The sequence below is a fragment of the Epinephelus lanceolatus genome, chromosome 20, assembly GCF_041903045.1.
Source record: "Epinephelus lanceolatus isolate andai-2023 chromosome 20, ASM4190304v1, whole genome shotgun sequence".
NCBI classification, from domain to species: domain Eukaryota; kingdom Metazoa; phylum Chordata; class Actinopteri; order Perciformes; family Serranidae; genus Epinephelus; species Epinephelus lanceolatus.
In genome coordinates this window covers 11,337,561-11,359,915 of record NC_135753.1, presented here as the reverse complement: position 1 = coordinate 11,359,915, position 22,355 = coordinate 11,337,561, and the positions used below count along the sequence as shown (strand labels likewise).

At 41.1% G+C, this 22,355-nt stretch overlaps 1 protein-coding gene across 1 annotated transcript in view; it reads right to left on the bottom strand.

The window, feature by feature from the left end:
- Positions 1-22,112, bottom strand: part of LOC117264879 (cadherin-18) — a 129,573-nt gene extending 107,461 nt beyond the window's left edge. The window contains exon 1 of the mRNA XM_078162634.1: positions 21,874-22,112. The gene's annotated coding sequence lies outside the window, so the exon portion shown is untranslated. The remainder of the gene's footprint in view (positions 1-21,873) is intronic.
- Between the last annotated feature and the right edge of the window lie 243 nt (positions 22,113-22,355).

Below are 22,355 nucleotides of genomic sequence, written 5' to 3'. Positions count from 1 at the left end.
AAGGCCATAGTGGCTTTGTCACATGATGGAGGCAGACGAGACGATGCTGCTTAGCCCGTGAATGAAACGTTTCCATTTTTTAAAAAAAACAAAACAAGATGGAACAGTTGATAGGAGCACCATACTTGGAGAACTTCAAACCTGAAATATCACCAAAAACATTTAGCACAATTCCGGGAGGTCCAAGCTAGCACAGCCTCTTATGCTAGCGCTAGCAGTCAGCCTCGTCAAGCCTCTCTCGACCAGGCATTCAGACGCAAACTAAGTCTACCTGTGACCGACTAACTCCCTCACAAAATGGATTGCAATGGACTGCAGATCAGTTTCGTGGTAGAGGACAGGTGGACAATTGTGTTCAAAATCCAGCAGCTTTACTGCCAAAATTCATTTGAACTGAATTTACTACTTTCACAACAACAGTTGATGTATATGATTGAATTAAATTAAACAATCACAGAGCATGCAATGAATTAGATTATTTTTTTAATCGCTTGACAGCCCTAAAAAACATTTTAGAATCTTTGTTTTTCAGTATTCATCAAGTATTCATCATCAATGAAATTTAAAGCAAGTTACTTAAAATTTTCGTGTTGTGCTGCTAGGACCTGTGATGTTCATTGCTGACATTTTTTTTTTACATTTCATTAACTAAATGATTTATCAGCTCCTCAAAATAAACTAATTAATGATGAAAATGTTAATTAGATGCAACAAACTCAAGACTTCCACTTCATAGCTGCTGGATCATTGTCTCCCAGATCACCAACTGCTCAGTTGACAAAGAATTCCATTAAACCTTTAAAACTTTTTTTATGCACTAAATTATTTTTTACCTTTGAGAAATCTTATATCAGATGATTTATCACATGTCCATGCACACTTGCACAAAAATACCTATGACCAGCTGTTCTGATTCTTAGCAGAGAATCCTTCCCAGCTTCAAACCTTCCTTGCCCTCTTTCTGTCACCCCCAAGTAGTGTGTTAAGTCTTTTCATACTTTATTTTTTGCTGTTGGACTGGCTAGGACACCAAAGGCAGACTGAATACTGTGTCTCTGTCTCCTTATTTATTCATGGAAACAGGAAAACTCAATAACAGGGAATCAACTGGTCACGTAAACAACTTAAATTGAATAAGACCTTAGGCGGAGGACAGCCAACAGCTCTTGCATGCAACCCCAGCCACTGATGACACCGCAGGAGGTGAAACGCTTAAAAAGGCAGAAAGATAAAGTAAAATAAAAGACAGCAAGAGGGGGGGAGATGTCGAGAAAGCAACAAAGATACACCTCAATTCAGTCTGGCAGAGAGGGAGAACAGGCTCCTGTCGCCTGCCGCTAATAGCTAATGTTTTGGGCTCCTGCTGAGAGCTCACCCACTGCATTCGATTTCACAGCATCAGCTTTCTGCCGGTGTCAAACGCCAGATAGCAAAAGACTTGGGCGGGTCAAAACACATATCACTGAACCACTGTTCTATCCTCAGAACAAAGAGGGCCAGTCAGAGAGAAAGAGACGACCACAGCGAAAGAGACACTTGACTTTTCACCCCACCTGAAAGGAACAAAATACAAACATGTTCCACCCATTTATAGTGCCTGTTTGTTGCCTGTAGTCCCAGGCAGTGTTTCAGTGAGCGGAGGTAAACAAACAAGAGGGTAAAAGTGAGTACAGGAAGACGCAAACAACACAGGAGAAAATTTGTGACACAGCAATGTGAAATCAGACTGTAACACTGCTGTGAAATGTTCCTGAGGCCTCAACATGAATTTATTTTTTCTTCTCTGTTGTTTCTGCTGAATCAGAAAGAGCTCTCCATGAACCTGCTGTATGGATGCTTAAATGGAAGACGGGCTTAAAAAACATCCTCTGCATCAAAAGATGCAATATGTGCCAAAGCGTTGAAAAACGATTATAAGATTTTTGCTCATAGCATTTCAGGTTTATACTGACTGATAAAGGAAAAGGCAACAGGGTTTGGTAGCATTAGAATTAAGGCAGAAGGGTTGGTGACACAACAGGCCAACTGCCAGAGTAAGTGTTGTATTGTACGTTCTGAAAATCATGGATATGTGCCATTTGTACATTATGTAGTAGGTAAGTTGAAACCTTACCTTTCTTTATGTTTCAACAATACTGTATTTAGCGTGGTTAGGCACAAAAACCACATGGTTATGGTTAGAAAAGATAATGTTTTAGCTTAAAATAATCCGTTTTGGTGGCTCACAAAATCAAAGCTGGAAATGCTGCGAATGTCTCACTAAAAAACAATTACTGTTGTTTGTTTCTTGAACAGTGGTCTGCAGCAGCCATTTTCACTGTTGTTAGGCTATTAAATAGGTGTTATCATCCATTTGTCCCTGATATATGGGCTAGTAGGGGACTGCTAAGCCTTATAGTAGGTTCTTGAGGCTGTTATCCCCAAATGGCCGTTACCAGTGGTGATAAGCGTCACAGAAGGTCCTGCCACACCTACTATTAGGTTCCAAATCATAGGCTATTAAGACTGGAAATGTTTGTATATACTGTGGGTGGTTGGGGTGCTAGATGGGTCAAACAAAGTCAGGTTCAGTCCTGTGTGAAACTAATATTTGTACTCAACCGTGATTTTCTTTTTCTAAATCTAAAAACGTAACTTTGGTGCCTAAACTTTATGAAAGTAAGACAGAACAAATTTTTTATCAGCCATTGAATGGACTGATAAAGCAAGCAGTCCACCATCCCCTCCAACTCCTGGGGACAAAGTCAGCTTATATGCATGTTATCAGAACTAAGTCAATTTAGAAAGGCCATGTGATACATATAAAACATTCAAATGTAAAGTATCTGTGATATGTAGAAACATACAATGCTAACATTTTATACAGGTGACTGAGCTGAGCCGTATATGTACAGTGAGTACTGGTGCCTAGCATGTTAACATCGCAAGGTGTATTTTGTTTTTGCAGGCGATGTTGCAAATCATTGACCAGGATTGCTTCATGGGATTTTTTTTTTTTTTTTTTTTACATGATTGCTTCATATATGTCATTGGGTGCTTATTTTTCTGGATTAGACAAAAATCAATGTTTGTGTTGTATTTTACACAGAGACACATGGAAAAAAAAAAATTAGACATATCATAAAAAGATTTTATCCATTTAACCCACTCCTATGAGGCAAAACTGTGGGTTAAGAGTGCGAGATAGAGGTTTATCTGCAGACAGAGGCAAGTGTTTCTACAATCTGGAATCTAAATATGTGTTAGGGCTATGTTTTATTGTACACAGTAGAGTCTCAGAGGCTGAATTACATTATTAGTCCAAAGGGAGTCACTTTTGCAAAGTGAAACTTCATAAGCATAAATGTGTTCATCTATAAAGTTTATTTCTTTTCCTCTACTGTGTGAAATTTGTTTCAGTGTAAAAGCATTACAGCAGTCTGCACTGACCTCGACAGTGACTTTCAGTTTATTTGGATGAATGCATTGTGGTCCTGTTTCCTGTTTCTAAGCAATGTCCTGTCTCATTTCTTCCAGTATCCAGCATCAGCTCATTTTAACTTACTGTAAGTATTTACCTAAAGATGTTTCAGTTCATTCGACTCCAACTCTGATAGCAGTGCACTTTCTACTAACATTAAGATTATACATATGTAGTTTTAAACTTTAAGTAGTTTTTCAAAATCTTCTACTTTTTTCTTGGAATCATTCATTTCATATCATACAAGACACAATTCCCATCTTGGTTTGGCCCTTTGTAGCATCACTCCATTAAATTTTAAAAGCAGCCATATCTGTCTATAGGTATCTCAAGTATTGAACTGTGAATGTACACACATGGACTGCGTGCATCCCAGAATGCATTTTTCATCTAGTTTATGAAATAGTAGTTTCAGAGTACCTGCCAAGTGAAATAAGCCACTTTCCTCACAACTAGAAAACTGTATTTGATTGATCTGCACCTGTTCTAAAAATAGCCGCTTTTTGCCTTGAGTCTATTGTGTGATTTGACCCAGCTTATTGTTTGTGAAAGGAAGCAGATTAGTCTGATCAGCTTCACAAGTGGGGCAATCCTCTGAATGTGTGGCACACCCTGGAGGTTCCACGAAATTGGAGGAGACAAATAGGTTGGAGAGAGGTGCCAGCGATTCAGGGGTTTAGCCAAGCAGGCCGTAGTATTTCCACAATGGCATCTTACTAGAAAACACACAGGGAATCATGGCTGAATGAACTGTTTTAGTGGTTGGGCTTTCTACAAAAGCTGTCTCACTTTGTGAACCCTTTTCCACTCAGAATCTAACTTAGGATTTGTAAGATACATGGTTTAGGAATATCAGGATTTTATGTCCTGTTTTTTTTTTTGGCAAATTAGCATCACCCATTCTTGATGTGATGAAGGTTATGTCGACATAGCCACACAACAGATGTAAGCTGTCTGAAATATCACAGTTACTCTGCTTGAATAGGCGTTAAATGCCTTTCTCACCTTGAGAATAGTTGCTGAGTCATAAATATGTCCTGAGATTCACACCAGCAACCCACATGGTATGGTCACAGCTTCTTTAAGTTCCTTCTAGTTTCCCGAGCCCAAACTTAATTGCATTTATCTTCTCTACAACTCTAATGCTTTTAATTTAAATTCCACATGCAAACGGCTGATATTTTTTCTCCAAATTAACTTCGGAACATATTTCATCAGCAGCAAGAATACAACTTTGATCACATTATATAACTCCAAGGATGGATGGCAGAAGACAACTTTAAAATCATTTGAACCACTTCAAACCAAGGGGCAACCCCTCGGGCTGAAAAATGGAGCCAAAGAGGAGGTGCCAAATACTGCAGTTCCTTGAATGGCCTTTTGAGGCTCGCTCTAAAAGCGGGTCATTTCCCATTGATCCCCATGTTAAAATGCCCAACTTCAGAGCAGTAATATTCATGTTTACAGCTTGCTATAAAACATTATTTTGGTCTCTGTAGCTTATTTCTCCGTTCATGATAACTATATGGTAGGGGTAATTCTTTTAACTCAGTTCTGCAAAATTAAGGGTGTGGCCACTCTGAGTGAGTGTAACCACCGTCTACGAGTCACATCTACCCCCCGCCCCCTCCACAGCTCCACCATCTCATACAAATATGGTGATGGTGAAGTGGTGATGACCAAAATGCCAAACTCTGTAAATCCACAAACCAGTGGGTGACGTCACAGTGGTGGCATCCATTATTTTATACAGTCTGTGCTTTAAACATGGTGTTGCATTAAATAATCACACTTTAAATACCTCACATACAGCTCCTGGGTCAGCTTCTCTAAAAATGCTATTTTCAAGAGGTGCCCACAACGACTCAATTTTTTTTGGGAAACTTTTTGGCCTTGTGCTATTCAGCAGATTTTAGAACTACGGTGCTTCTCAAAGTCAAAGAAGGATCCTTTAATGTCTGAATTACAAAGAGGCTACATCATCGAATCCCGCCAAAGCACTTGTTAAGGGCAAGGATCCTTTGAATTCTACCAAGGAGTAAGTCCTTCTTTCTGACAATTTTCAAGGATGCATGTGTGTAACCACAGTGAGCATGAAGTATCCACAATCCTTTGTGCATGATTTGCTAGAACTGACAGCAGGGTCTCTTCAATGACACACACCTGGGCACTTGCTAGCCTGTTTCAATGTGTGTTCACTTAATGCTGGGAAGGAGTCTTGCCTAGCCTCTGTAGGACTAGACTTGAAAGGACCCGAGTGTATTAACTCTTTACCTTCCTGTCTGGTACAGTCACTTAAATTGTAAAATAAACTTTCTGGGATTTTGTCAATGGCAAGCAAAATAGTTGGCAAACCCCAAAAGACCTTGACTCAGCACTTTAGAAAAAGGACAAGGAAGAAAGTGAGGTGTATCTTGGCAGATAGCCCCCAACCTCTCTTTGGCCTGGTCTCGCTCTCAGAGTCAAAAAACACCGCTTGGATACAAATGCATAGTCCCCCCTTTAGCATCTGTATGACACACACTGGGCTATCAACCAATTCCAATGTCAACCTTTTTGCATCATCATTAGATGTTCAGAGCAACAGACAGAGTATATAAAGCGAGAAAGTTCACCAAGGGCACATGGGATGGGAGGTGGATGGGTCCAACAAGCACAGGACTTTGACCCAGGGGAGCAGTGTTTGAGTACCTTGTGAAACTGAAAGTCAATGTTGAGTTATATTGTCATGACAAGTCACGTAAGTTGGCTGACATGACTAACGTCAATCCTGATGTATTCCTAACCAAGGAGCCTTGTTTTCTAAACCTTACCGCTTCCCCTTCTGAGTCACATGGGCCAACTGACATGACTAACATCAACCAGCTGCAGTGGGGTGGCAGTAGCTCAGTCCATCCAAGGACCTGGGTTGGGAACCAGAGGGTCCCGGGCTCAATTCCCCATCCAGACCAAATATGGAGTCTGGACTGGTAGCTTGAGAGGTTACAGCTCACCTCCTGGCCACTGCCGAGGTGCCCCTGAGCAAGGCACTGAACCCCCAACTGCTCAGGGCACCTGTCAGTGTGCCTCCACGCTCTGACATATTTCCATATAATGCATGTATAGGTCCTGTTTGTGCAGGTGTGTGTATTTTGGGCCTGTGTGTATATGACAACAGAGTGAAAAACATTAATTTTCCCTTCAAGGATTAATAAAGTATATCTTCTTCTTCTTCTTCTTCTTAACCTAGATCTTTTCCTAATCCTAATCAAGTAGTTTTGTTGCCTAAACACTGACCCCTGCATAAAGATAAAATACAAAAGGCTCTGGGAGGTGCTATAGAGTCCCTGCGACAACTAAAAATGTACTCGGTCCTTCATTCCAAGTGCCATCAATAACCCTGAGTCAACAAAGCAACTGATGAGATTTAACCAGCTGCTTGTCTGCCTTTCATTTGTTGTTTCTTGCATTTGGTGAGCCGAAGACAAATACCCACCCTGACGGACAATAAAGATATATTTATTATATTCTACTCTATTCTATCTAATAATCATAACTCGGCTCTATAGATAACACTTCCCTCGACTTGTCTACTTGTCAAACCGAGATCTGAAGATCTGAGAATCAACTCTCTTTCTTCTTGCCTAAAGTGATGAGGCTGTGAGTAATTTAGTGTTCAGGCTACAGACAGTACAACTGTCTGTGTAACATTTTAAATGCAGGTGTGAGCTTTGAAAAACAGAAAGAAAATACTTGGCTGTCAAACACACTTCCGCTGCAGAGCATGAGGACAGCTAAAGCCCACTGTGTACACAGTCAAGGAAATACAGGACTACACTGGCGCTACAATTAACCATCTGAAGCTGGAAAATATGACATATTGTAAGAATTCCTGCATCAGTTTTTACTCCCTCACATACATGCAGATGTAGAAACAAAACAAACAAATGCTCCAACCTTGCATTTCAATCTTTTCTCAACACTTGTGGGTAATTAAAAGCAATAAGCAGCAGGTTTTTAAACACAGATTAGGCCTGAAGGTAATTAGGCCCATTGCAGTAATGACTCCCACTGAGTCATGTGGGCTGGATGGTATGTCAGTCACCCCCTCCCACCATGTCTCCCAAAGTCAACAGCGACTTGTCCTTCCAGTACACTACCCTCCAAACACCATCTGTCCTAGCCCTCAGCTTTGATTACCTCAAGCCCAAACGCAGCACTCCTCACACGGCTCGGCGAGGCAAAGGTTGCTGAGATGAGAATCCTCTGATGGTTTCATCTCCTCATGTTTACATGCCAAGTTAAACAACCTTAATTGTATCTGTGAAGGAGGAGTTCATTCTCTGGGTTTTTTTCTTGGTGTCAAATTAGAAAACATGCCTGCACTCGTCAACCCCACTATATGTTGTTTGGCTGCTTAATGAGAGCTGGGTGGAAGATGGAAAATGTCCCATCTGTCCTGTGTTTAATGGCTGGATTCTTGAGCTCTAATCATACAGCGGGAGTGCCAGGATGGAGCAGACAGCACCCATCTGCTGGCCACTGCGGGGAAAAAACACAGTTTTTCAACTCGCATCATCATCATCTCGCTCTTCTCTCGCTGCAGTAGCTGCCACAGAGCATCCATACAAGGGTCCATTGGCATTATGCACAAAGGAAACAGGAGTCTGGCAAATGCCCAGTAGGGCTCCAACTCATATTTATTCATTATTTATTGATTCATCTGTTGATTGTTTTTCCTAATAAACCAATTTAGCACATTGGCTTGATTAATGACTTGAGTGATTAATTAATTAAAAAAGTACTTGATAAATGTTCCGTCAGTCAACTAATCGATACACTGGCTAATCATTTTAGCTCTACTTGGAAGAGCTTCTCATGCTTTTGGGATTTAGGTCTGCCAAACAGAACAAGAGGAAAGGACACAAGGTGGATTCAGAACGGAAATATATTCATATCACCTACAGCACTTGGTCCTCCTCATGTCTGAGAAGTCTAAATTCAGGTTGAGGCTACCAGAGTTTGGCAGGCTTCACCGTTTCACACATGCTAAAACACAAAGAGCAGGTGGGTTTTACAACAAGGAGAGGGGCCCTGTGTGTTCTCATCCACAAAGTAGGGCTGAGGCTATTCACATTAGCATTTCATACACAGATAAGCTTGCTCTCTCGCTGCCAGGTAGATTTCCTCATGAGAGGATGAAGTGCGAGACATTTGGGGGCTTCGCAGATGCTCGCCACACTGCTTTCAAGTGCCCACAGAGACTTGTGTGTGGGGGGGGGGGTGTTCGGAGCTGCAACAGACAAATGTGCCGCCTCATTGTCATCCAAATAAGGAAGGAGCTGGTGATGCCGACTGCAGAGTTGGAGGTAGGGAGGAACAGTCACAGGGAGGTATAAGGAGGGTGTACAGTATGTTGTGTGGGCTGGGGGGACAATAATGTTTTCACGCTGACATTTGTTTCTTTTTACACCTTTACAAATGCCATTAGAAGCTAAAACTACCACAGTAACATGAAAAACAAAGTTGATAAGCGATCAAAAGAGCACATTTCAGAGCAGAATATGAATCAGGATTCCCTCACTTGAATTGGAATTATGATTCTCACATAATTTATTTCCTTTCTCCGTGAATCACCAGTGGGGTTTCTGATTCTGACTCATTTCGTTCTTGTTCTTTTTCTTTATCCATGTTAGTCTGAGAGACTGATTTGGGAGCTTTGGAAGATATGTTTCATTTTTGCTGTCTGTGCCAGTGCATAGACATTTTACTAATCCCACCATCTCACCAACTTGAAGCATAAGAGATTTTTTAAGAGATGAATTACTGGTTATGTTCAGTCACTTTTTTTTCTACAATCCACCCAGGTCTATGGTGATATGAACTTAAATAAATACGAGTTCTTGTATAAGCTGGATGTTAAGCTTGAAATTGGGGCTCCTGGCACAGGGTGGTTGACTTGTTTAGGCGCACTGAGATTCATTTCAATACATGGAGAGCTGTCTGACACTTTGGCAAATGCTTTGACAGTTTGGCAACAGTGCACCAGCTTACAAGCACAGTCCTTGGGGCGAGGAAGCAGGCAGATGTTGCTACAAAGTGAATGGTTCAATCACAGCTCTGGAGACAGTTCTAAGAAAATCTGCTTACACACTACTGCAACTGCAATGGTAGCGACGGGGTACAGTCAGTGTTGACTGACAGTATGAATTAGGCAATATTTTCTGTCACTTCAGAAATATTGTGTAAGCACATCAAAATAGAAGCAGAGACATACGTTCTTGTCTAAAAGTGGAAAATGGGGGGAAAGGCAAGGATGCGTATGCTAGGGGTGACCAATATGCCAAAACTCTATCACTGTGAATGCTATTTCATATCACTGTAATTACATATATCACAATACTGTAATTGTTCTGTATATTCAATTAAGAAATGGTTTAAAATAACTATACAGTGGTTCATTATCACATTTATTTTCTTCTTTTACTTAGGGACACTTGAGTGAAAAACAAACAATAGATAACAGTAAAACTAAAATTCTTTTGAAATACAGGTTTAAATGTTCCTGTTCCAGTTGCAGTTCCAATAACTTTGCTTTTCCATCCCTGCCCAAATCACGTTACCCTGTGAAGCAGCCGGATTTGCAAGATCACATGAGAATCCAGCCCTGATTTGCTACATAGTTTGCCCCGAATCACACCCACGAAGGAAATGATATTGCCCAATCTCTACCAGTAGACACATTTCTTATGGTGCACACAGTGCTCCCTAGTGCTAGGAATGGCACTAACATTAGCCTCCTGCTCCCGGCTTGCATTTAGTCATGTAGAATTTGACTTTTAAAGTTCCGTTGTGTCATCTTGTCTGGCTGTTTTCATGCACTGTTCATACGTATACCTACAAAAAGTAATGAACTGCATTTCCTATAACCCATTTAACCATTAAGCAGTAACTTTTGTACAACCCACATAATCGTGAAGGCTGCAACCGCATGACCAATGTGCTGACGGGAGTAAAGAGGGAAGTAATGCAAAGACATAAAGTCTGTGAAAGCAGGCAGGTTTGGGGGTGGATGGGTCAAACCATACAGGACTTTCCCCCTGAAGAATGGTGCTTAGGACCCGAATGTCCTCACCATGTTTCAATTCCTAAACCTAAACTGTGTATCTTTACTTGCCTAACTCTGACCTAAGTAACTTAACTTGCCTAATGCCAGGTTCACACTACAGGATATCAGCCGGATTATAGCCCAACAAAACATCGTACGGTTTTCATTTGGATCATGAACTACAATGAGAGTCTATTGCAATTATCAATCATTTTATCTCACGTAGTATGTCATAGTAGATGACAACCGATGACATGCTGACAGATAGTCTTGCACATTCGATTTTCTTTTTTTCCTTCTCTACTTCTCCCATCACAGCCATCACTTTGACCAATGGAAAGAATGCGATCTGCTGCCGTGGACAACTGTGCAACAACAACACCCCAGCCTGTTTGATATTTCCTCTAGGGATGTTACCATACAGAGTATAAAGGATAAAATGATGGCGTGAAACAGCAGAGGTACTTTAGCAACCTTGTGAGTGCTGCCATTAGCATCAAGCTAGCAAGGAATGTTATTTCTTCATAATGGAAAAGGATATATAGTAGCAGGGCTTATACTTACCACAACTGCAGAGGCTACCAGCTTCATTCGAAACAAACTACATTGGAAACAGGCCTTTATTCATTATTCCATCTGTATTTTTATATTTTACTTTTAATCCACTCCTGTTTGCCATGTTAAAAAATTGCTATGTTATTGCAAACTAAACACTTCCTGTATCCGTTTTGCATTATGATTTTGGTTATGAGAACCCCTTAATTTTCTAAACAGGCTTTTATTGTGAAACGCGCAGGAACTTGTTGTGGAGGATTCAGTGACTTATATAGTTTGCATGTGGTACTTCAAATGTAGCTCCTGCCATCTGGTGGAGTTTTTTACGTTACTATAAGAATATTTTGGCTGGGACATGAACAGTGTATTCAGCCATAGTGACTGAAATAATTGTAATAATAATAGAAATAGGACAAGAATAATCTGATGACATCACACACATCATGAAAGATGTCCAGGGATGATTGGTCATGGACCACTGTGTAGTGTGTCATGTCTGCTGGCCAAGTCGCGGCACGATTTTATGATTCTACAATCACGTAATCTGACGTAGTGACTGTCACAACAGACAAAAATGTTATGTGTAGCATGATACACTGATCTTCTGCATGTGTTAGTGTTCTCATTGTATTGCCCTTTTGGAGCCAGGCCAACATCATTGTAATATAACATTACTTAGACTAGCCGCAGACAGAGAAAAGGTAGGCGAGAATGGGAACAGGTAGGCGTCGTGTAGTGCCCCCTTGACAATGCAGTTTATTTAGGGCTATTATGAATCACCCAGAAACCTGATATGGAGACAGCAGAAAGGAGCACCATATGAAAAGTGCCAGAGCACAAGAAAAGTCACAGTACACCAAAGACTAAAAGAACTGCTATACTGCATATTGATGTGAACTGGCCCTGTTCAAGCACTGGCTGCATGGTATATAATGTTATATTGCCCAACCCTAGTTTACACCATTCTTGTTCCCATGCCTATTCTGATACACACACCATCCTCATGTACATATACACCCTATACGTGGGATATCTATATCAATTTTAAACTACGATATCGGTTAACTACTGCTTGTTTATAAAACACCAAATTCAATCTTTTGGAAAGGTATTCTAGCAGCATTAAAATTCCGGGTGTTGTCTTCACTCTGGTGGACAGGCGATCTCCCTGCAGCTCGCCTCTCATCCACCTTAGATCTGCGAATCAGTAGGGACGCCCTGTCCATCTCTACCCGTCTCACTCTCGCTCTCACTTTCATAAAGCGTCGGTCCAATTAACATCTCTCTCACATTTCAGAGTCCCGGTGTTGCACGTGAAGGGTGAGCAAGTCTGACAGGCGCACAGCACACTAATGTTTTATCAGTGCCACACATCAGGGTTTCTCATTGCACCGTGACACTGACAACTAACGGAAGTGACTCGCCTTTTCTCTCTGTCATGATATGACATGGTTTTTGAATTAGAGTCCACATTCTACCCAAAGAATATTTTCAGGTAAAGGGTAACATCTCGCAACAGTGAATAACTGCAATAAGAACAATACAACAATTCCTGCAGGGTTTCCATTACATTTTTCTGTACATTGTTTTAAACGCAATCTTCTTCCACAATTACAGGAAAAGTGACATTATTTTGTCATAAAGACATTTTATGTATAGACAAGTGCTTGGTTTTATTCCTGTACTTTCCAATACAAACACATCACGGGTTACTTTTTTTGGCAACATTTTCGAGTAAAACCAGTAGCTACAGTACAGAAACTGCCCCGTCACCTCAAGTTTAATCTCAATATTGTCTACTAACACACTTACATTCTGCTGAGCTCTCCTCCAGCAAGATGCCAAATGTCTACCAGTTTATTCTGTGTACACTGTTGAGTATGAAAGTGTGAGTGAAATGCCTAAAGCTTAGAATGTAAATCTAGAGGGGGATAAGTATGATAAAGGATGTGCCCAGGTGAATAAAACACAGGCTTTCCCTTGAAGAAGCTGAAACCTCCCGAATGTGACCAAAAGGCATATCCACCACCCTGATGCTTTTGAGCAGAGAACAAAATAAAATACTTGGAGGCAGCCCCCAGGATCCCAGGCAGAAACGCGCAGCGATTACATAATGACAGTTCATCCTTAAGAGCTATTTAAAAAAAAAAAGGGAAAGTCTCTGAGCAAACGCACACAAATGTGAGCTGGAAACCCGACCCCTGAATAGTACATTAACTATTCATGCAGCATATTGGCAATCAAATCACTCTGTTTTGTGGTTTTCAAAGACATTGTTCCCATAAAACAGTGGACAAATATGCAGACAGAGAATATTCTCATCAACATCCCTCTGCAGCTGCATTTCTTTTTCTCTTTGTTTTTCCTTTTTTCTCATTGCCACATCACACTTTGAAGCCTCTGCATCTTTTATTGTCTACATTTAAAGTAAAAATCCTGCAAAAACTGACAGAGGTACTTTTTCTTGGTTTGAATTTTTACGTAATTCACATCTACCGCACTGTGCTGGATCAGACTCAACCAAAGCATTTCTGCTACTTCAGTTCTCCAAAATCCTATACCAGCAACGTGTTGCAAACATGTTGACATGTGTGACATTGCAATGCCCTCACTTAGAACTAAAAAGGAATGCTAATGGATTTTTCAGCATCCACCTCACAGGGGTGACACATAATTTGATACATCTATCCTCAAGTATTAACATAAGCACAGAAATTCAATATTTTATCATGAAAAGCCACAAAAATAGTAAGCTCATGACCTATTAAATATTAAAAATTCCTCAAAACTGAGTATGTATTCATAATTTATTTTAGTCAATTACGGACAACTTTATCATTTGTCTTCCTGAGGCAAAAATCAAAACGCCCTGATGCCACAGCCTTATAAATATGCTCTGCCACGATCAAACTCAGACTTCCTCTCATAGTGCTGAGTGTTCTTTAAGGAAATGCTTTGCTGCTCATTCGTCACTGACAGTGAGAGCAGGAGATGAATCATTCTAATGTTGCTTTCACCCATTCTGAGAAAACCCAGAGTGCAATAATGTCAGTATGATGCACACTGCTTTGTGTCCCACAATAAGAAATGAAAGTCTAAATCAAAAAAAAAAAAAAAAAAAAAGGAAAGCTGGATGACAACAGGCCAGAAATAGTGAGCCAAAGGTACAGGATTCTGCTTTTTTTTCTCTTCTCAATGGCACTGATGAGCCAGGCGGGTTTGGTTTCAATCAAAAAAAAAAGTCTCTTTTACTCTGATTGATTTTTGTTTTCCTCAGAGCAACTGTGCGTTACAATACCCATACTACCATACAATATAGTATGCCGGAAAAAGATTTAGTATGTCCCAATACATAGTATGGCAAATGCAGTACGCCAAAATTGGATGTTCTACTACATCCGGTTGGATTTTGCAGTCCGCAAGCCAGTATGCTTTTCTGGTTATTCTGACTCACAATCCTCAGCAGCAAAAGATACATCACTTCGACTGTCAGAAGTCGTAATGATGCATGACAGCCTATTCAGGTGACTGATGACCAGTCCATTAGTAATAATGATCATGAATACAACCAACAACAAAAGGGCATAATTATCAAATAACAATGACAGAGAAATGTAGAGCCTATGTAACCGCACTATCATGAATATGACATGTTAGAATCCACAATGTATGCAGTTATGCTTACTGCAAAATAACATCAGAGCTGTCAGGGTTCACCTTTGTCTCTGGCAAGCTCTGTTAACGGCATTTTGTTTTATCTCCATGGCATTCTTGGAACCCATCGACCCCCGATTTTTTGGCATTCTGGTTTGATTTGGGTGGAGGAGGCGAAGTTCCGTTTCCGACTTCCGTTTATATATAAGTAAATATGCTGAACCATTGCAATGGATTCAGAGTTTGCAGCGACGCCAATTATATTCCACCTCGTTAGTTCACCGCACGGACCGTTTAACCTGGCAACAACTGCAGCTGGCTCAAACGTGATTGGTCAGTATCACGCGGACTACAAACAGCCTACAACCGGAAACCAGGGCTCTTCCGCTCTTCTTCCGGAGGAAGGATCTCCAGGGTTTGCCTACAGACTCTACATTCACTGAATGTAGAGTCTGTATATAGAGACTATCTCCATGGTAACTGATATATGAGTAAGAGGGTCAAAGTTCAGGGCGTAACATTATGAGGAATTAGTATCACCCGATTGTGTACATACTGCATGCAAGAGTACATACTTTTTAAAGGCAGCTGCAGTGCCCACAAAAAGTAAAAAGAAAAAGTACTGTATGTGATTTGGAACGCACCCCAAGAGGAACCAAATGCCTCCAAGGTGTTCACTTTTTCTGCATGATTACCACATGGGCCGAGCTGATGAGTTCATGGAAAACACCTTCTGCTTCTGTCACCTGTCACCTAAATGGCTGTTGGTTCTGTCTGAAAGCCTGTTTAGGTCTCAGGAAGCACATAGTCTGTACGTGTTCTTGATGATGGTCCTGTGACCAGAGCTTTCACTTCTAATTTTTACACTTGAAGAGCCACTACGCAGGATTTTCCCTTAAAAATATATAGACTAATGCAAAAGGTTGGCTTTCACTTTCTCTGGTGATACCTTTTACAAACAGGAGCTGTTCCTGCACAGTATAATTTTAACAAAGAAATTTAACCCTTTTTGCACTTAAAAGCACTCTCTTTTTTGTCAGAATGTGGGCCTTTATTCAGTATGATAGGATTGAATGGCAACAGTCCAAAATTCCCAATAGGGAACCATACTGCAGGAAAGCAAAGAGCAATGCTGCTGAATATTGAATCTTTCACATGACCAATGAAATACACTGAAAGACAATAGTGTTTGCAGTGTTTGACAACCAGAATATCTGTCGATAATTTCTATTTGGATAAATACGATGGTGGCGACAAGTCTGCTTTATTGATAACTGGATAACAGACCATTTCAGTAGCAGCCAGGGTTTGCCACAGTGTGATCAATGTAGGTGCTTCACTCAAAACAATAATGTCACTGGAAAATCTTTATTGGAATCAGTTTAACTGGACACCCGGTCATGTGGAACATATAAAAAGGTGCATGCAGGAGAATATCATAAGGGAAAGCAGAAAATGGAACTTGAATGTCAATATAATTGAATCTTTAAGTCTTAAATGGCAAAGGCACAGCTGTTTTTATCCATTTATACTATTCCCTCAGAGATGCTATAAGAGGAATAACACTTTTCTTTCAGGATGCAATTGGTGTATACTGTCTAATTCAGTGTCTTGTTGACACTGGCAGCCATATATTGTCTCTGAAGCTGCTTCACTGTCAACTGAACCAGCAACACAGGTAGATAAAAGTTGCAATCTGAGAGTATCTTACATGATAGTCTGACAAAGCAATTACAGAAATAATGTCAAAATAAAACAGTAAGGGTGTCCCATTATTTTCTGTTGAACCCCCCACCCCTTTCAAACAGCCTTGCTCAGGCTAGCTTTTTGGTTTCATCTTTGACTTCTTTCCTCTTCTTCTAACTCATTTTTGTGAGTCTGTGTATATACATTCTCAGCAGAGAAGCATTTCTGATAAGAAATTTAATGACAAAAATTCATCCGTCATTTTATCTTTGTAAACACACAAAAACATCCCACAGCAGCATTAAAAGCAGGGGATTATTTTACCTTGTCGCATCCTGGATTTAGAAAAAGACGACATCACTGACAAGACCGATCAATGCTTGCCTTTTCAAAGCTACTATAATTCTTACTTTCAGAAAACCCCTACATTGTCAGTCTTGGCTGGCAGTCGGAGGCAGTGAATGACCACTTTTTGTTTGCTATCTGTGAAGAGACTGTTAATGTTTGGAGGAAAGCGTGATTCATCTTTTGAATGGCCCTTTGACTGTGCCATTGGAACAATAATCCACTGTTCTTTTTCCTGTCTAGTCTGCTACCGATATGATTGAAAACACTGACAGACATTACACTGTAGCCACCTGGGGTGAATCATGTCTGCATGGACCATGACTTCTTCATGCATCTTGCTTGATTTAAGATTGATTTAGCATCAGCTAGAGAAAGGGTTACTGTCAGAGTTTTAATAAGTCGTGCTTCAGTGATGCTCTGACCTTTAATCTCCTGTAAAGAGAGAGCACAATCAAGGCCCACCCACACTGGAGGGGAAACCAATTCATCGCTCTGCATTGACTTTGCATGAAGGTGCCTCCCCGTCACTTCCAGCTGCTAGCTAACAGCAAAAAATGGCTACTAACTGCTGTGTGGTGGGATGCACTACCAACAGGGTAAAGAACCCAGATCTAAGCTTTTATAAACTGCCAAAACAAAAACCCTTGCCTTTAGGAAGACAACAGTGGATATTACATTGGGAATATAGCTTTCAGAAAGTTGAGGCTGTGTGTGCCCTGACTTTTATTTAGAAAGTTACAGACAAACTTTAGGGGTTGAAGCTAACTAAGCTGGGGGAGATTTGGTTTTAATATTTCTTAGGTTGAACAATGATCTTCCCCTGTGATTCAATCAAATAGATATAAATAATTAAGTATTCAGGCTGCACTCATTCACTGTTCATACTTTTTCCTATGAAAAATAATGCACCAAAATTAATACCTATTCTACATGAGCCAGTAATTCAGGTATAATCTACATATTTGGGGAGGCTTCAATCATGTGACCAATGCACTAATGGGTGTAAAGAAAAAAAGAAGTCCCTTTAAGTGGTAGATTGGGCTGTTGGATGTGTCACAAAACATAGGACTTTCCCCAGGAGACTGGTGTTAGGAACCATATGAACTTTGAGTAAACTTTTACGTTGTCACCATGTTTCTTTCCCTAAACCTTACTTGCCTAAATCTAACCTCCACAACTTGATGTTGAGTAGGCTACATAACTTTACGTTACTGACGTAACATTATTCATAGGGTACTTATTCATAGGATACTGGACAGGTTTTTTTTTTAAAGTCAATGACACAAGTCAAATCTTTGACCCCAATGTCACACTCGTCACCAACATAGAGGACTCCACTGATGAAACCCTGCAGTGCGAGGATGAGGTGGCAGCCTACATAAAGGTCAATACACTCAAGGAGGATCCTTCTGAGGTTTTATGGTGGTGGGAGGAGTATGCTAAAATGTTTCCTAACCTGGCAGTGATTGCGCAGAATGTTTTCACCAGCCCGATATCTAGCGCAGCCAATTAAAGAGACTTTTCCTCCGATAAATTTGCAATTCCACAAGAGAGAACCCATCTTAATGTGAGTGACTGTGGCCTGTGTGTGTTTAATTGGGGGTCTGGACTTTTACTGATGGGTGTGGACAGGTGTGGCTTTGACTTAGACATAATAACAGGTAATGGGTTGGTTCTGGGACTGTACTTCATAGGTATGGGGGGTTGCGGATTTTCAAAAATGGTCTCATGCAGGACTCTGCGTTGAAGTATTTTACTCCCAGCCATTCAGTGGGATCATTTCTCCAAGACTAGCAAGTCAAGAGCAGAGACACTGAGAAAGACTGACAATATTGAGTTTGTCAATGTATCTTTTCCTCCCTGGTAGACACAAGATGCTAAAATAGTCCTTTGTCATGTATGTTGAAATCTGATATTTTTAGCTAGCTACAGGTATTTTGTTTGCATTTCAGCCCTTGGTTGCATATTGTGGTGCTAATTGTTTTCCCCTCATGTACATGCTCTTCAGCGCATGACCCACTGTGCTCTGTTTCTATGGGTTTATGCTCCAGAAACACTGGGTCCTACTATTCCCATAATGCAACGTCACAGCATCTTTTGTTAGAGCCTCTCTTCACCAGTACAAGCCTGGGGCAAGATAGAAAATAACCCTGATGATATCATCAGGATTACATTCTCAGACTCCTCCAGAGCCACAGACACTGATCTCTGTGAGTAAAATTAGAGAAGTCCAATTTAAAATTCCTCTTAATATGATACATGTGTCCACTGATAACCAACTCAGCTAACCTGTCCAAAAATTGGCCATTTAGAATCCAAACAGTCACAGTAAGTGACTGAATACAGGTTTTTTTATCATTATATTATGGTGTTGCAATTTGCCACCATGCTGAGAAATAGGCCGTCAGACTGTTTCAAGATGTCTGCTCTGCTGCAAGCACACCCTAATGAGTGACTGATAATTGCACAATTGTTCACACTTGAGTTGACACAACACTTGAGGGTATAGGGTTTGTGTAGCTGGCGTCAAATCTGTGATTTAACAGATTAACATGTACAGTTTGGCCTTTATGCAGTTATCATGATGTCAACATCACACACACACACACACACACGCAGTGTGATATTCAAACACTGGAGTCTGGGAGTAAAACAGACATTTTCCTGCGTTGCTGTCTTCAGTTAGATTAATAATGGTGTAATTAGCTCGGTGCCCTTTCAAACAAGAAAACATCCACAGGCTGGAGAAACACACACACTATAATATCAACAAAGATTATCTGGGCTAATAAAGGGTAGTGAGACCACCTCTGTCCTTTCAGAACATTTGTAGTTTGCTTTGGATTGCTGTCAGGCATGTGCTGACCTGTGTATAGTGCCACAGCCTACAAGTTACTAATGCAAGAAGGGAACTGGAAATCAAAATTTCCCATAGGTTAAATGAAAATTTGGTCTGGTGATTGCTGGGACAACATGGATTTTTTGTGGTGTGAAGCAACACTGTAGAGCTACAAATCATTTGATTAACTAATTATGGAAAAGGACAATAACAATTTCCATAATGCAGGATTTAAGCTATTTATCAGGTAAAAAATAACATATGTGAGAATTCCTCTTTGATCAGCGTCACAGCGTTATAAATGTTCTACTTTTTTCTCTTTTGGTTAGACTGACGAAGCAATCCACAGGCCTCCCTTTCAGCTCTGCCAGCTTGTTATTGGCTTTTGTCATATTTCTCAACATCAGATCAATTAATAATGAAAAGCATTATTACTCACAGTCCCAAATAGTCCTGTTTATCTAAGCCTAAACATTGTTTTCTCTGCCAGTGCAGCTGGTGGGCTATGTTTTTCATATGTCATCATTCAATTCCAGACTGTTCCACTTGCCAGAATAAATTTAATGACCAGTAAATCCCAGATTCAAACACCAACTATTAGGCTCCTTTGGAACTCAGTCAGCTGCCTCATCTTGCTTTAACAGTGTTTAGGGAAGTGATGATAGCCAGCCTGCTTCCAAAGCTAACACATTCTGCGATGTGGCTTCCGGCTGTTGACTGTGTTAGTAGCTGTGATGGTTAATTCAAAGTTTAGGTCAGTAATTATGTAGCACTGCTGTTATATCGTCCAACCCTGCACATTTCAAATGCGGGAAAAGTGAGTGATGGATGCTCAGCAGGGGGGGCCTTCTGAGGATGATGCCCTCAGTGCAGGCATGCCACACAAGCCTATGTGATGCATATTGTATGTCATTATGTTGAAAAATCACCAATGATTAATGACTGATGAATTATTTAGGACATTTATAAAGCTAAAATGCAAATGTTTGCTGTTGTTTACATTATTATAGACCATTATTTATACATTTTCGACATGGTATAGACTACGCAATTGACCAATTATATAAAAAATGAGCAACTGATTAAGTGATCAAAAAATAAATTATTTATTGCTGCTGTAGCAGCCCAGTCCCTATGACTAGATAACACTGGTACAAATGTCCCCAGGCCCAAATTAAAGAGACTAAATCATCAAAACTTTTCCCTCAGCACAGTGTTTCTGATCATACATGTACATAACATTTGCATGTTGTCTGCACCAATGTCAGAGCCCATAATAGTCAAATGTTTCCCATAGTAGAGCCATTCTGTAAACTGTTCAGCTGTATGGAAAAAACACCATCCACAGCTTTTTTTTTTTTCACACACTTAGCCCAACATCATGCTACTGAATCATATGACACTTGCCATCTTGTTCCTAAACATTTGCAAACACATGAGAGAGGTGATCACCTTGCAAAAAAAAAAAGCAATGCTAAAGATTGGCAGCCATACAAGTCTCCCTGTGCTCACCAGAAGCCAATCAATGCAACATTAACAGGGACAGCTAAGCATCTGGCACTTGGCTCACGCATCTTTCTACACACACGACTGTCAGAGCATTCAAATGACTGAGGCATCCACTCAATGCCCGTCTTTATGTTTTTTTCTCCCCTCTCTGTAGAGGAGAGGTGGGATCTGGTGCGGAGAGAGAAATCTCGACTTAAAGAGAGGCTGCAGTCGGAGTGGACTCCTGTTTCCTGCAGTGCGCGTAAATTTCAGTCTGGCTACACTGGTGCGGCACGCGCATCAGAGGGATCGGATAGCCTCCAACTCCCACTCTGTTATAGCAGCCTGTCTATCATTCATAACTCCACCGAGCCGCTGTGTGCAACAACACCCCAGGAGAAACGGCTGAGGCACGCGACAGCCAAATCCACTCATTACAGCGGAAGAATGAGTGAGAGAAAGAAAGTGCGCACTCCTCTGCTTCTTTTCATCTCGTCTGTTTCCTCCTGCTTTAGTGCTTAATATCACAAGGGCGCAATTGCAGACGCTCACGCACGCAGTCAAACTCGCCGCTAACGAGCGCGCGCACATGCCCTCGCGCACAAGACACCTATTTATTTGCCAGATCTGTCAAACACAGCACAGTATAGGCGGGGGTACACGCCCGCGCCTCAGACAGTCACGCGCACAGGTGCAAAATGCAAAACTTATACAGATGAGGTCTCAAAGCCAGACAAACTTATTGATCTCTCTTACCTGTCCTCGTGAACCCCCCTGAACACACATGGCAGCTGATTAACGGCAAAAAAGATGCGCAAGTTTGAGTTTGTCCCTCATTGCTCCTGTTCCTCCGTCTCCCCTTCAGTTGCAAAGTAAAGCTGCCATCCTCTCCCGGGCAGAGCTTGACTGCACGGCTTGCGGAGAGCCGATACTCTCCCTCTCTCCCCGTGCGTGTATGTGTGTGTGTGTGTGCGGGCTACGGGACGAGCGAGCCGAGCCGGTGCATGTGTGCGCATCTCTCCTCCGAAGCATCCTCCAATCCTGCCCGGCTACTGCGGCGGCTCAGGTCGAGTAAGGCGCCCGATTGGTCGGTTTTCAGATCAATCCACAGCTATCAGACTCGGACCGGCCTCCCCGTGCCTCCCCTACCTCTCTCTCTCCATTATCTCCCTCTCCTCCTCTGCTCCTCTATTTCTCTGTTAACACGTGATTGTATAAGATAGTGATCAGGAAACGAT